The following is a 17,175-nucleotide window of genomic DNA, read 5'->3' as shown; positions in this document are numbered from 1 at the left end:
CATCCTGAGGTGTTCATTTCCACCGTAAGTAGACATTGTAAAGTAGGGATAGGAGCCCTTTCACATTTCAGGTAGTCATTTTATTTAATGTCCATTTAAGAAAGAAATCTCTGCGGTCTCCCTCTGTACAGCATTTTTTTAGAGTATTTTAACTGTTTGTTTTGGGTTTACGGCCCACAACTTTACTGTTTTGTGTTACGCAGCAACCGTTTTCAGTGAAACGGCTCTGACAAAGCCACTACACTAACTGACCAACACTAGACACACACTGGTGATCATAATGGAGCATCTGGCAGAAAGGAGCCAGATATTTTTATATATATATAATATACAATATATATATATATATATAATATATATATATGTTTATATATCATTTGTATATATTGAAAAAAACCTATATTTATTTATTTATTTTTAATATATAAAAGTTTCACAAATGTATTCCTGATGAACACAAATATTTCTTGTTTTAAATACATGTGATAGAAATCCACAAATATATATATTAAAAAGTATTTTTCTAAAAGTTATAAAAGTATTTATTTGCAACTTCACTGCATTTGTGTTTGGGGTTTTTTGCATGTTTTTTTTTTTACTCCTCTGACTTTTGAGACAGCCAATCACATGAGCGTGTGTAGATCACATGATCACAGCGTTCGATCCGCGTGTCCTGAGGTCAGAGGTCAGAGGTTAAGCTACACATGGCTCCACGTGGCCTTCTCGCTGCTACACCTCCATCCATCCTCTACACATGTGAGTGATAACTAGTTCGCTATAGACAATGGTAGCTGACCTTATCCAGCTGTATTGTATCACATCATTGTCTATCATTGACATGACATAGCAAACCAGAATAGATGACATTGAACTTCATCGAGTTAGAGTTTAAGTTCCCCACAGATATTGTATTGTGATTAGGGATGCACCGATCGGACTTTTTCATGGGCCTTTTACCTGGGCTTTAGGTATCTGCCGATACCGAGTACCGATCTGATACCAGTGTTTAATTAATAAGCTGTATGCCTCACTGTGTGGAAGAGCTGGGATCATCCTGTTATGTGTAAGGAAACATCAGGCTGGACTTCAGTATTGCTTTCCTAACGTAAACTAAATGTAACAAATATATACATTGATATAAATTAACTGAATTTATTATTAAAATAATAAATTGTACACCAGAAACATGGTAATAAGAAAATTAACTTATTTACATTAATTACAATTCAAGTGTAAACCTTTTTCAATGCAGCAAGAAATTGGTCAAAACTTAAACAGGAAGTAAAATTCCAGTATATAATGTATATAGTATATAAACATTGAATTTCACTTAATAGATCGGCCCCATTATCACCGATACCCGATCCAGCTATTTAAGTCAGTATTGGCCCGATATCCTATCCAGTGATACCTATGCTGGTACAGATGTTATGTAATGTGTTTGGGAGTTACTTTGTATCTTATCTGATTTGTTTTAAGGTAGGCTGGGTACAACTTAGTCCCTGTTCAGACCTGGTATTAACATGCGTCCTCAGTGATCGGATCACAAGTGGACAGCTTTAAATACGTCTGTTCACACCTGGCATTAGAATGCGTCTCCACATGCGTCTTAAGTGACCGCTTGTGATCAGATCCAAGTTTCCCGCTCTATATGCGAGTAAACACGTAGTAAACACACGGCTGATACAGCTGATGTTTTGACGTAATATTACATGAATGTCAGTAGTAATATTTTACATATTTGTGAATTTGGGTACATTTTATTAACATACCAATATAAGTTTATTGTACCAGCGGTTCCCAGGGTTCTCTATGCTGCTGACAGTATGATAATAAAGCACTTTGCATGCCTCGTCTGATAGTCTATAAATATTTAGCTTATAGATAAGATATATTTTAATAAAATACAGTTGCACCGATAGGATACAGTATTGCACATAAAGCGTTTTCATGGCGCGAGGCTCGCGTCTGCCTGTCTGTTCACATGAGGAGCGCAGAGAGATCCGCGGATCCCAGCGGGACGTGAGAAGAGCAGGCAGTCCTTAAATGTGGTCCAGGACACATTTGCTTAAACACTGCTAAAAGAATGTGGCCGTATGTGGCTCAGACCACCTCTGAATGTGGTCTGAGTGATCGGATCTCAATGCGTCTTAGAGGCGTCCACTTGTGATCGGATCATGCAGGACGCATGTTAATGCCAGGTCTGAACGGGGCCTTTAAGGAAAGTTGTTAAAAGGTTAAAAGCACAGCCTCAAAGTGTCCTTCTATCCTTTTCAGTGCTGTACTTCTGTTTTCATGATTTCTCATGTCATGAGACTCGTCTGAGCTGTCATGAGATTCTGTTATACTTCAGTGACTCAGTAGTGACTTGAGTAGTTTTTCTAACTGTTGCACGTCATTTGGGCATTGCTTGTTTTGACCCCTATAGAACAGAGGAAGTTGACTTGTGTTGCAAGGGAAACTGATTCATCATCAAATTACTAATAAGCTGTTCTGTTTGTGTAGATGATGTACCTGAAGGCAGCAGACAACAACCGGTCTGACTCCCACTTCGTCTCCTTTAATGAAGCCGTGAACAAGCTCTGAGGTATTAACAATATTTCAAATGTATGTTATTATTATTATCTCTCCATAGGATTTAGATGCTCCCCTCCAAAAGCTGCACCAGATAAAAACAGTTGAACTTTAATATTGAGAAGGCTCTTTCATTGTGTATGTTGTAGAGGTTTGTTGTTAGTTCAACGGAGCAAAGTCTGATCATAAGCTTGAACCTACGAGTTCAAACAGCCATCACATACCCTTCCTGAGGCCTGGACTACGAAGCAGGATTTGGGGCAAGAGAGGTTTAACCCTTCAGGGTTTTCAGTCCTACGACGGTGGTTCACTTCTTACCGGGGTCGATCGCCATGGTAACTTATGCTGAACACCTAACCCGCTCCAGATAAGAGATCAACTCGTATAAAAGCACCGCCTACTCTTTTTTTCAGACTTTTTTTTCGGACACATTTTTTCAGGGGGTTTTTTCAGCCATTTTTCAGATATTTTTTTTCTGACTTTTTTTCAGATATTTTTTTTCAGGGGTTTTTTCGGACAAATTTTTTCAGACTTTTTTTCCAGACATTTTTCAGATATTTTTTTTCGGACATTTTTCAGATATCTTTTTTCAGATATCTTTTTTCAGACTCTTTTTTCAGATATTTTTTTTCTGACTTTTTTTTCGGACATTTTTTCCGGACTGCATTATGCATAATTATTTCCTTGATGAGGCATAACGATTCATGTTTTATTTTCAGATTGAGGAGATCATGGAGGAGAAAATGTGGCAGAGTTGATGTTCCCAGTTCGTGGAGCAGACACACATTCACTGCAGGGAAAAGAGTTCACAATCAACGGTGAGTCAAACCTCCCTTTGGAAGCTTAAGATACTATTTATTTCAGGGCTGTCGATTGATTCAAATATTTAATTGCGATTCATTGCAAATTAATCACACATTTTAAAAATGTATCTTAAATGGAGATTTGTCAAGTATTTAATACTCTTATCAACATGTGTGGACAAATATGCTGCTTTATGCAAATGCATGTATATATTTATTATTGGAAATCAATTAACACAAAACAATGACAGATATTGTCCAGAAACCCTCACAGGTACTGCATTTAGTATAAAATATGCTCAAATCATAACATGGCCTGCATGTGATTATCATAAAGTGGGCATGTCTGTAAAGGGGAGACTCGTGGGTACCCATAGAACCCATTTACATTCACATATCTGGAGGTCAGAGGTCAAGGGACCCCTTTTGAAAATGTTTGTGCCAGTTTTTCCTCGCCAAAATTTAGCGTAACTTTGGAGCGTTATTTTATGACATAGTTGGTACCGATGGATTCTTTAGGTTTTCTAGTTTCATATGATGCCAGTATCTTCACTCTAACTTTAAAACTGAGTCCGCTACAACCTCTGAAATCGCAAGTTGTGTTAATGCGTTAAAGAAATTAGTGGCATTAAAACAAATTAGTGTTAACACATTATTGCATTCACTTCGACAGCCCTAATTTATTTATATAATATAGAATTCCTTTAACAACCGCCAACAGAAATTATTAAGAACAGACAATTCCTTTATTAAGAAGAAAATGAGAATTTGCACAGAAACTTACTATAGCCATAATCAATAACATTTTAAAGCAAAAATGTACTTTTAAAACTCACTTTGAGCCATTCCTTAAAGGATCTTAAAGTACAGGTTACTTTTTGTTGTTTTGTTCTGGTGTGAAGTGTTCATGTGTGTATTCCAGCACCCTGCACTCCCCTGAGGACGAACACCTGCTCGACATCAGCAGCATCCTGCACATATTCTGCTGCCACTACGTTTTCCTGCGACGCGTCCAGGTCAGCCTGATGTCTTCAGTGAGGCGTGGACCAACCATCCCATCAGGACGGAGCAAAACCTGACCCCAAATCAGCTGTGGCAGGTGGACCAGGCCCTGCATCCTGTTGCAGATACTCAGGTAAATTACACATTTGTCATGCTTGATTTATACACTTGCGGCTGTGCAGGCACCTCTTGCGCACGTCAAGCATATAGTACTGCGGTGAATTGTGCATGGCATGTCATTTCTTTTTGATTTGGATGAGTCTCTTCCATAATATTCCATGATTCCTTTCACATTTTCCACAATGATCCCTTTTATTTATAGAAAATTGCATCCCTTTTCTTTATTTCATCTCAAACTATTTCTATTACAGTAATAAGTAGAGGCAAGGACAAAGAGCTTGTTTACATTTGTTTATTTAATAACATTTAATATTTAATACACACAATCTGTCTTTGTCAGGGTCTACTCGTACCAGAGATTCAACGGGAGGAGAGTGGATCCTGGAGTTAATGACTCTACACTGGACAGTCCTCTCTCCGATCCTGAAATGATGCAGCTGCAAGACAACGTTGATCCCTGGCAACAGTCTGAATGGACGTATATCTCGACGCTGTCCAATACGTTGAGCATGTACTTGAGGCAAGTTTAATATCACATGCTTGGTGTGTCCCGATTTCAGTTCTTTGCCACTGACGGGAGTTTTGTGTTGATTTAGTTTAACTTCTTAGAAAGCAGATACGGGTAGAAATGTGTCGCAAGAACTGAATTTGAATGTGGAAGTGAGTTGAACTTCCAGTGAGGATCGAATACAGTTTCAGAGGAACTAAATTCATTTGATATTAGATTCAGTTTCAAGTTTATTCGAATTCAGTTCCAAACTAATACATTCAATTTCAAATTCTGCTATTCAGTTGTTCCAATGCAATTTAGTCAAGTTGAGTGAATATAAATGATTCAAATTCAGTTTCTAGTGACACATTTCTGACCATACGCGTCGTTCCACTTCCCTTTCAGTTATTACAGTGTCCTCTAGTGTCATTTCTGTTATCACTGACCTAGAATGTTAATTTCTGAAGACTTGAGTTAATGTGACATAATTCCACAGTTATGCTCACACTTATTATTATTAGGTACTTTTTTTAATATTTTTTGATAATAGCTAGGATCGGGGCACATCTAGCCAAATGTCCTCTTGGAGGAATGAACTAGGTGGAAATGTAGCCTAGTGTGCAAACAGCACTCCTGAACTCCCCAGAAAGGTTTAACATTTGTTTAATGATGACTTAAGAGCAGTTTTAAGTGTACATTGTTTTTGCATGAACCTTTCTTGTTTACAATTTGTGAAAAATAACTACTTGTAAAGAATTATCATTCAATGCGCTGCTTTACTGTTGTTGAAGTGACTGGTCTTTGTAAAGGTTTAACAGGGATATTAGACAAATACATTTTTCCCGAAACACCTTTTATTTATGAAATGTTCTAGGTGTACAAACGTTTGGTAAAATTAGAACCAAATATCTCTGCAACTCACTCAGCATAATTAACTATTGAGGCCACAGCGATCTCAACACTGGTGACCACAGAGAGATATTATCTGTGGTAACACTGTATAATAAGGGTACAAATTATACACTTAAAGGGATAGTTCAGGTGTTTAGAAATGGGGTTATATGAGGTACCTATCCATAGGTGTATTACTTACAGTAGATGACGGTCGGCGTGTAATAGAATGCTGTGGATGTGGACGAAATGATGAAAAGAAAGGCTCACCTAAAAAAATTGTCTGTTTAAGTGTACGCTATATTAGGAATATTTTCCGATGGCTAACTGAACGTGAAACTTATCTGTACTGTTTTTATCAACTGTGCCTGCTGGCTTTGGAGAGAGCATAGATAAGTTTCACTTCCAGTTCAGTTCCCTGTCAGAAAAGAGAAGGAAAGGGCGTTCTGATGGCAAGATAAAGTGGTGAAAATATGTTAAATATAACATACACTTAAACGGATATCGGTTCTTTTTTTAGGTGAGCCTTTCTATTTGGAGGCTTAAATATGTTTTTCTGCCGTCCACGTCACTGTATTACTTTAAGCCGATGTCGGTACTCCTGTCTGTTTCTCAATGGCACACCGACCGTCATCTACTGTAAGTAATACACCTACAATGGATAAGTACCTCATACAATCCCATTTCAAAACACCTGAACTATCCCTTTAAGTGTATAATTTGTAGATTATATCTCTACCATAGACTGTATATAAAGAAGGACGACATGACAGCTCCCCCCGGCCGTGCTCAGAGGTGTAATGTAACTAAATAATAATTAGTTACAGTACTTAAGTATTTTTTGGTAATATCTGTACTTGAGTTTTTATACTTCTATCAACTTTCACCTTTACTTATCATGCTACTTGCGACTACAAAGTAAGGAAAAACTGGATTATTTTCTTTAAATACTTTAAGTTGTGAAGATCTCGTCTTCTTCAAGTGTAATGTAGCCTCTATTTTTAAGGTGGTGTACATATTAAGATGAATAAACTTCATGAATCTCAAAATTCTGATGTGTTTGCTTTTTTTATTAACAGCATTTACTTGTACTTTTACTTAAACCTGCAGTACGCAGAATATTTTTGGCAACATTGGGCAAAAATTCCATAATAACCTTTCAGCATATTGTAATTCAAGAGTCTGCTCCTCCTCATGGCTCTGTTTTCAAGCTTTAGATAATCTAGCCCGTGACGGGAGACTTTGACCAATCACAGGTTATTTAAGAAAGAGAGCGTTCCTATTGGCTGTCAATCATTCGCGAACTCCAGTCAAACAAGGCAAAAATTGAATTGAAAATTCAGACGTACTATACTATATATATTTTTTTTTTGACATGCTATACTATGACTTTTTTTTATTTTTACGACATACTATAGTATGACTTTCTAAAAAAAATGTCGAAGTACTATACAATGACTTTATGAAATTTTTCGACATACTATACTTTTACTTTTTTCGACATACTATATATATATATATATACTATACTAGTATGACTTTTTTAAATTTTTACCAAATACTATAGTATGATTTCTTATACTATGACTTTTTTTCATGAAATTTTTCGATATACTACACTGACTTTTTTTTGGTGAAATTTTTCGACTCGCTTTACTATGACATTTTTCGAGATACTATACTATGACTTTTTTCATGACATTTTTTGACATACTATACTATGACTTTTTGGCAAAATTTTTCAACATACTATACTATGACTTTTTTTCATGACATTTTTCGACATGCTACACTATCACTTTTTTAAAATGAAATTCTTCGACATACTATACTATCACTTTTTTTATGAAATTTTTCGACATGCTAAACTAAAACTTCTGTTCATGAAATTTTTCAACATAGTATACTATGACTTTTTTATGAAATTTTTCGACATACTATACCATGACTTTTTTTTTTCAATTTTACAACATACTATATTATGATATTCTTCATGAAAATTGACATACTATACTATGACTTTTTTCATGACATTTTTTGACATACTATACTATGACTTTTTTTTTAATTACATTTTTCGACATACTACACTGACTTTTTTTTTTTTTTTTTTTTTACATACCATACTATGACATTTAAATCTTTATTTCTACATGCTATACTATGACGTTTTTGACCACTTTACAGCAACGGAGAGCATATTTTTATACACCGTGATTGAAGCGTGTACATGCAACTAGTCAGTGTCAGTGTGTTGTTGGTACTCACGTGTTTGAACGCCACTGTGAAGTCCCCCACAGTCTGCTCCAGGTTCAGGTGCTGTACTCGTTCATCCTCAAAGCATATCAGTCAACTGGGCCTCTTTGGTTCCACTTGTGCTCCTAAAATTCAAAACACTCTACAGTCACATCAGGGATTAAAAGTCTCAAACAGCAGAAAGTCCTCACACATCTCACTGAAGGTCAAAGTTCCTCAGTAAACACAGAAGTCAAGCCATGGTAGCATTTAGCATGTTATCCAGACCCAGAGTGTCTGCTCAGGTCAGGTCAGGTGGGTGTGTCATTAGAGTGCTCACCTGCAGCAGCAGCAGCAGACACACCTGCAGCAGCAGCAGACACACCTGCAGCAGCAGCAGACACACCTGCAGCAGCAGCAGACACACCTGCAGCTCCTTCTCTGCTGCAGCTGCTGATTATCTCCTGCGTCCTGCTCCATTCTCACACATTTTATCTGGACTTTTTCATGTCACTTTTGTTTTTACTCTGTAACGGATGCAACTTGAAATGTAGCAAAGTACAATACTTGTGATAAATAGTGGGCTACTTAAATAAAGGATCAGCAGGTAATGGTCACTCACTTGCATTCGTGCATGTGAAAATGGAGGCTACATTACACTTGAAGAAAACCAAGGTCTCCACAACTTAAAGGATTTAAGGAGCAAAATCCAGTTTTTCCTTCCCTTGTAGTCGCAAGTAGCATGATCTGACATGCAGCCTGTCTGGACACCCATCATGTGAATGATGTTACTTTGCAAGCTAGGGGCACTGTTCGCTGAACGAAGATGCTTAGAGGAAATGTATCGAAGTAAAAGTATACATCTTATTTAGGAAATGTAGTCGAGTAAAAGTGACAGTTAACAGAAGTATAAAAATTCTTAAGTGCTGTAACGAAGTATTATTACTTCGTTACATTACACCACTGGAAAATCAGACATATCAGAGGAGCTGTGTTGAGTCCAGAGATTAACAAAGTCATGTGTGGCATGAGTGTTGTTAGGCTGGAGATCCAGGAGACCAATAATTCTTGTTGCTCCCCACAATAAAAAGTCATATGTAAAACAACAAACTGCCCAACAGGCTCAGCTGGGAGACTGGTGAGCGGCTGGTGAGCGGGTGGTAGTTGTCAGGCTGTGAGGCCGTGCCTGCCCACCATGGGGGTGCTTGGAGGCCACCTGTCTAGAGAGGCCCAGCAGAGCTATATGAAAGCAGATATGGGTCAACAGGTGTGTGTGCATGTGTGTGTGTGTGTGTGTGTGTGTGTGTACCGCATCAACCAAGATTGTGACAAACAATGTCAGCAGCAGCTGATGCCAGCCACTCCGTCAGGAGTTGTCCCTAAATAGCTGAGGCCAGCAGTTGTCTGGAGGCCAGTTGGTGCAGCTCCTTGCTCCCCCCCCCCGTACCTCTCTACCAGAGAATATTCAACATTCCCATTTTTGGTCTTCAAGCATAAAATAGCCTGTTCCAGGTCATTCTGATTGGCTTAGTCCGGCTCATAAAACACCCAATAAACACACACCTGTGATCCCACTAGAGTCAAGTAGTAATGTGCTACCAAAAAAGCTCATTCAGGAACAGAAGGGGGGGTTGCTTGGAAGAATAACATTCGGTTTGTGTTATTGAATTATTGTTATTATTATTATTATTATGATGATTAGGGTGTGTAGGCCGTTTGGTATGAAAGGTCAAGCTTGAGTAACAAGAGACATGAGCTATTGATGTTGCGCCTAACAGCACCTCTTAGATGTCAAAATCACCGTTAAGCCCTCTCATTACTTAAGTATTGACTTGGTTTCCATGGTTGCAGCAGTGGTAAAGTTCCTCATCTTAAATGGACCCACAGTAGTTGGTGTTCAGGGCCCTCTGCGTCCCCCTTATCCCTTAGCTCAGAAAACTGGTTTCTATGCATCCTTTCACCACAGCAACAGATACAGTACGCCCTTTGACCCCTTCTCTGTTTGGTCCGAGCAGGGCGACATCACCCCACGGGATAATAAATCAACCAGAGGCCAGGAGGTTAGATTGACCCCTCGTGACCTTTGGCCTTACGAGATTTTCCCCTCCGCCATATGTCTGTGGCTCGCCATGCCCCATCCCTCCAGCCGTGACCAGAGGAAAGCTCAGCATCCAAGAGCAACAGCACGATCCGATCAGATCCAAAGATCCGTCTGAGCTGCTCAGTTTCGCATGCGGAGGGTCGAGCCAGCCTCAGAAACCCCACCCAGGGCTGGCTATGCTAAGTGAGACTGCTGCTAATGTGTTGTTACGGCTGCTGCAGATTTGAGCAGAGGTCCGGGCACGCTTTGAGTGGGGGGTGGAGGGAGCGAGTACGAGGTGTGGTAGGTCATATTATTGGGGACTTTTCCCCCAGACGGGGAGAGAAAATTCCTGGCTAGAAACTGGAAGGACTTCAGTGGTGCGCTGGGGTTTGGCCCGCCGAGGCAGAATGTTAGGCATGGTGGACAGCTGCACCACGGAGCTACTGTAACACAGAGAGAGGGGGGGCCGGGGGGGGGGGTGTTATTTCAAAACAACACAGACGTGATATACTGTACAAGCTTTGAACGTCAGTCCGGTGTTATGTTTAGATTTGTAACAGTATTTTTAATCAGAAAAGGGAAGTGGAAAGGATTACTAGAAAAACCTCTGTGCAAAGTTCTGTGCAATATAGTTTGACTGTTACACACAACACCAATTCTCGGAAGTGAATGAAGAATGAGGTTTCGTGGATGATGAGAAGATATGGTGGACGCCGAATTCTATCCAACCATCGACCGCTATCAAAATCCTGATCAACCTCTGTCTAGTCTGTTAATACAGTAGTTTATTGACTGAGGTGAGTTAATACGTCCTGTGTGTGTAAAGTAGAGCTGTTAACGCAAAATCATTTCAACGCCACTAATTTCTTTTAATCGATCTTTCGGAGGTTCTAGCGTTTTAAAGCTAGAGTGAAGATACCGGCATCATATGAAACTATAAAACCTAAGGAATCCATCGGTACCAACCATGTCATACTAGCTTGTCGCGAAGGAGGTTAAATAACGCTACAAACTTGCGTTACATTTTGGCGAGGAAAAACTTTCATGTCCATTTTCAAAGGGGTCCCTTGACCTCTGACCTCCAGATATGTGAATGTAAATGGGTTCTATGGGTACCCATGATTCTCCCCTTTACAGACAAGACATAGTCAAGTCAGCACATATTTTTTTATGCTAAATGCAGTACCTGTGAGGGTTTCTGGACAATATCTGTCGTTGTTTTGTGTTGTTAATTGATTCCCAATAATAAATATATACATACATTTGCGTAAAGCAGCGTATTTGTCCACTCCCATGTTGATAAGCGTTTTAAATACTTGACAAATCTCCCTTTAAGGTACATTTTGAACAGATAAACAATGTGCAATTAATCATAGACAATCATACGATTAATCGTGATTAAATATTTGAATGGATTGACAGCTCCAGTGCAAAGCAGATGAGTTTAGATTGGACGCCTGCCCCTTCTCTCCGTTTGCACAGCAAAGCAGCTCAAAATCCCCAAACCAGCAACACCGTCATCTGCAACGAGTGAAAATTGAAAACAGAGTGAAAAATTGAATATTGGGAAGCCAATGGACCGCATCCACGGCCGTCCAAGAGCAGAGGTAGGTTTCATATGGTGAGGAGTCTGCTTTTCTCATCAAGCCCTGTGTTGGAGAACATGTTCACTCATTCTTATGGCAGGAATCTTTTCAACACCAGAACTGAAGACCCTGCAGCGCAGAGGCCCCACGAGCCTCCTGATGAGGGCAGCAGAAGCAGGAAGAAAAAAAAAAAAGGCAAGTTAGAGAGAAGTCCGGGTATATTCAGATGAAATGTGGACCACTTAATTGCTTGTGAAACGTGGAAAGTTTTTGCATTTCTGGTACCAGTCCAAAACAACGGTGAAGACAATTTTCCATTCGGTGTCACTTTAACCGACAGTCTTCCCTCGTCATTGGTTCAGACGTTATGGCAGGCCGGCTCGGTGGACGGGGATGTAATCTGATGTGTATACTGTGGTCAGTGTTGTAAGATGCATTTTGACTGACTGGAATTATTGCCACATAAACTTCTGCAAATGTTACAAAAAAGTTGCATCATATGAAAATATTTAGCTTCACGTCAAGATTCGCATCACATCCTTACACACCCATGCTGTCATCATCAGTTGTGTGGGAAAGCTCTTCAGCTGGTTTACACACACACAGTCACTGTACATTATGTAGGAAGTGATACCACACAAAGAACTCGGTTACAAAGGATTTCAGAGAAGAGCTAGTTAGAATTAATATGTGGGGATATGAAGAGAGGACTTAAACACAACACTCCAACATACTCTCACGCACAGTTTGACACAACAGGTCAAATGTTTTCATTCATTTATATTAATTCTGAAATTAGTGGTCAATTCATTTTTCATTGTCAGTCAACAATAACTTAAATAATAAAAAAAATTATATTATTTAATTAATTAAGTCGTTTATTATGCAAAGAATTTCAAACGTATGTTGTTTCCAGCTTCTCAAATATAAATATTTATCTGCTTTTCTCAGTATTACATTATTGTACATTGAATACTTTTGCATTTGGTCTGACAAAACAAGTAATTATAAAATTACACCTTGGGTTATGGGAACTTGAGGTGGGCATTTTTCACTATTTTATATATTTTATATACTAAAAACTGATTAAAATAAAACAATCAACATCTTAATTCAGTATGGAAATTATTCATTAGTTGCAGCTATAATTTATGATTTATTATTCTAATCCTTTATTTTTTAAATAAGTAGTCTCATTGAGATCAATCACTTTTTCAAGAGAGCCCTTTGCATAAGAGAACATAATATGAGCATGCACATATAGTATAGAGTATATTTTAAAATCATCAACAGAAAGAGAGATTATAATTTCAAAACCTTTTGTGACTCATTCCATTTTTCCAAATATCCTGTGACCAAATACTACAATGACTGTATTTAGATGTGATCAGAGAGCAGAGATAGTTTAGCTTTATAGATAAACAATCTACAGAGTGACTCCCTTCTGTTGACTGAAGATGATTATTTATATATTTATGACATATAATGAAAGAGAATATCACAGTGAGATTGACAATAAGAGACTCATCGCCAAGAAAAAAAAAAAAGAAAAACTCTTTCTGTCTATCTTCTCTGCACAGATGTTTTCATCTGGAAGCTCTGCTCTGTATTTCTCAGCCAAATGCATCTAAACGCATCCTTCAGCATTCCTGATGGGATTACTGGGCCCAGGTACCATCCACTGGTCAGGAGAGATAAAGAGAGTCAGAGTGAGCGTGCAGCAACAGCCGGCTTGTTTTCACGTCTCGCGCTGCGTGCTTGAGCAGATTTGCCTTGATAAAAGATAAAGGCTCTTTGATAGGCTGCAGGTGCGCTGCTTTAATGAGCATTACCACCCCCACCAACCCCCCCTCCTCTTCTCCTCTGCAAAAACGCACCACAGTCAGACGCACATCTGCACATCTGTCATTCGATGCTCTGCAGCATCTCCCTAACCTCTCCTCCCCCTCCTCCCTGCCTGTCACTCATCCCCAGACTCTCTCACACGCTCTGCTCTGCACATCACACACACCAACTGCATGGAGAAACCAAAGCGACGTCAGGGATTCGCTATTCAATGAAATAGTTTTCCCAGTATTGATACAGCTTTCCTGGCTCACTGAATCCAATTGAGTTGTCCAAAGAAACATCCAAACCCCACCCACTCGGGGCATTCCAGGCAGGCTAAAACAAACGCTCAGACAAAAAGGAAAAAAAAATACAGTAATTGAGATGCAATTTGGCCTCACTCATTTTGCTCACAGCCTGTTAGAGGCACGTTGGAGGAAGAAAGAACCAGAGAGAGGCAGACAGACAGAGAGAGAGAGAGAGAGAGAGAGGGATGTTAGGTGTTTGTTTGTGGGCACTTGCTTTCCCCTCATTCAGAGTCTGAGGTGCCAAGGGAATAACTCGATGACGTGGGTTGTGGCCAGGGCAGGAAACATGGGGAGGAACTTGCGACTTTATATTAAGTGCCGGGGCGGTTAACAGGAAAAGATAACCTGTTTCTGTTGATATAGCAAGGAAGTGTGAATTCTTGGCACATGCGAGATGTCGCAGAGAGGAACAGGCCGCCGATGCCTTCCACGTCGTCTCTGATTGACTGGCTCACTGGAATTCCCTCGAGTTCGCTGTGGTTTTGTTTGGGTGGCTGTGATGGAGTGTTACAGGAATGTTTTCAGGGACATTCCTGCCGTAACAGAAAAGGTGTTTCTTATGCAAGGAGGGACACTGTTGCATCATAGTGGCCACGCGGTGGAGTCTAATCAAAGCCCTCTTGAATGACTGACCCTGTTATCTGTGGTCATTCTTTGTGATGCTAACAAATAAACAGTCTAGTTTAAGCAGACATACTCTGCAAGAAGTTGTTCAGCAATGACTCTGTGCTGGCACCCGATTCGACTGTTATCAGGCCATTAAATAGGTGTTATCAGTGGCTATAAGCGCCATAGATGCAGGTCATTAGGGGCCTACTACGTTGTAAAAGTGAAACTTAAAACTGAATGAATGAACTTCTTTAGGTTTAGGCGAAAAAAACCCAGTTAGGTTTAGGCAATACAACTACAACTTCTTTAGGTTTAGGCAACAAAACTACAACTTCTTTAGGTTTAGGCAACAAAACTACAACTTCTTTAGGTTTAGGCAACAGAACTACAACTTATTTAAGTTTAGGAAATAAAACTATAACTTCTTTAGGTTAAGGCAACAAAACTACAACTTATTTAGGTTTAGGCAACAAAAAGCACTCAGTAAAGTTTATGGAAAAATATTGTGTTTTGGGTTAAAATAACTACAAACACAACTACACATTGTTGGTTTCACACAGGATGCAAACTGCGGTCTCCTCGGTGAGTCCTGTGTACCTCCACCTCTTATGGAGTTTCAAACCATCTATATTACATTGCCTGACTTCCTCTAGTGGTCGCTGTCGTGTTCTTATTTACCTTCTTTCAGTGATCTACCATGTTAATAGATGATAAAACCTACTAGTGGGTGTAGTAGGCCCCTGTTGACCCACATCTATGGGGGTTATAGCGACTGATAACGCCTAGTTAATAGCCTGACAAGAGTCTAATCGGCTGGTGCTGAGGAGTCAAAATACCATGGAATGATGAGGCTTTATATTACATGCAGAAATATATGATACAAATTGTGCTTTTGACAAGCATGCTCAATTTCCATTTCTAGAATTCAGAAAAAAAAGAAGTAATTTATCAAGAAATTTGTCAGACAATGTAATATTTTACAGTCACTGTGTGTAATTATTACATCAGTGTGGTGAGATTATACCTCCCACTGCCTGAAGAAATAAGAAAATGCCCTTGTTGCTCTTGAGTAATAACAGGTTGTCGACATCACTCATTGCTGTACATGTGCTCACTAGATGAAAAATAATGCTTTGTTAAAAGGCTGTGCCTGTAGCATGGGATTGCCCTATGCGCACACACACACACACACACACACACACACACACACACACACACACACACACACACACACACACACACACACACACACACACACACACACACACACACACACACACACACACACACACACACACACACACACACACACACACTTTTTTGAAGAACAAATCTGTTAAGCATTTTTAATTGTGAAAACAAAATCACAGTAATTGTTTTAATTATATAAAAAAATATTACATTTAAAACCGATGGTGCAAGTACATTTTTATTATTAAAAAAAAGTAATTTGCATCTTATTCAAAATAGTTAACACTGTGGTTTATATCCAGTATTGCTGATTGGCTGATACACTTCCTTCCCCTTCTCCATCCAACCATCTAATCAGTCAGTCAACCAAACAGACATCCAGTCAGCCATTCAGTCAGTTAGTCAGCCAGCGAGCCACCTAGTCAAGCAGTCAGTCAGACACCCAGTCAGTCAGTCAGTCAGTCAGTGTTGTGTTTGGGCAGGGTGGAGGCTCCTAGACGGGCTCTTTGTCTGAGCAGAGAAGCCCCAGACACAACAGTGGCCGGCCCCGGCCCCTCACAATGGCCCTCCACACAAAAGCCCACACACTGGGACAATGGGCCGGGCTCAGAGTGGGGGTGGACGGCTGAGCTGAGGTTACCCACCTGCACACTTCAGGACCGGACCCCACCACCACCACCCCCTCAAACAAACACACACACACACACACACACACACACACACACACACACACACACACACACACACACACACACACACACACACAGAGAGAGAGCCCCCACCCACCCACCCAGCTTTAAAGACCTGCTGCAGGTGTCTTCCTGTGTCAGTGGCATGAGGAGGAAGCAGGGAGACGCCGTGCAGCGAAAGCATTAATTTGGGTTTTACAGCAGGAAGATGTGCCATGACGGAAACCGAGACACGTGTAAGTAAAGTTACCTCAGGTCGTCTATAGCCACGGATTAGGGCTCTGCTGTTGGCATGCATCACTCACAATGACAAGAAATATTTATGTAAAATAAAATACAAAATTAAAACATTACAAGTTCCTTTAGAGCAAACGTGGATTTGTTTTGAAGCAGCTTCTTCTTTTTAAAGAATTTATAAATCTGCACTAAGGCGCTGCAGCGACCAAGAACATTTACAAAAAGTCTTTCATACCAAGTGCAATAACTTTACTAAATTCATAAACACCCTTCACACTGGAACCATGGCCATTATTCTTATCTGTACTGTGCATGTTGCACTATTTGTCGTATTTACTGTGATTTAATATGAGGTGTTTTAATCAACCTGTGAAGCCGAAAGCAAATTTCCACATTTGTGAACAATAAATATTATTATTATAAAGTGAATACTAGGTTGTGTTTCTTTAATAACAATGCTTTTTCTTTCATTAAATAATAATTATAACAGGATCCCATCACTTAATATTAGAACAAAATCAATAAATATA

The 17,175-nt window shown here is 39.5% G+C and overlaps 1 long non-coding RNA gene across 1 annotated transcript; it reads left to right on the top strand.

Annotated features, from left to right (window-relative positions):
- Positions 1–641: 641 nt before the first annotated feature.
- Positions 642–6,014, top strand: LOC141766824 (uncharacterized). Its single transcript, XR_012593694.1, has 5 exons — positions 642–756; positions 2,506–2,587; positions 3,300–3,392; positions 4,300–4,512; positions 4,840–6,014. It is a non-coding gene; the product is annotated as an uncharacterized LOC141766824 (long non-coding RNA).
- The last annotated feature ends 11,161 nt before the right edge of the window (positions 6,015–17,175 follow it).

The sequence above is a fragment of the Sebastes fasciatus genome, chromosome 4, assembly GCF_043250625.1.
Source record: "Sebastes fasciatus isolate fSebFas1 chromosome 4, fSebFas1.pri, whole genome shotgun sequence".
In the NCBI taxonomy this organism is placed as follows: Eukaryota; Metazoa; Chordata; class Actinopteri; order Perciformes; family Sebastidae; genus Sebastes; species Sebastes fasciatus.
Note: the sequence above shows the minus strand (reverse complement) of the source record. Positions and strands in the feature narration are given on the sequence as shown.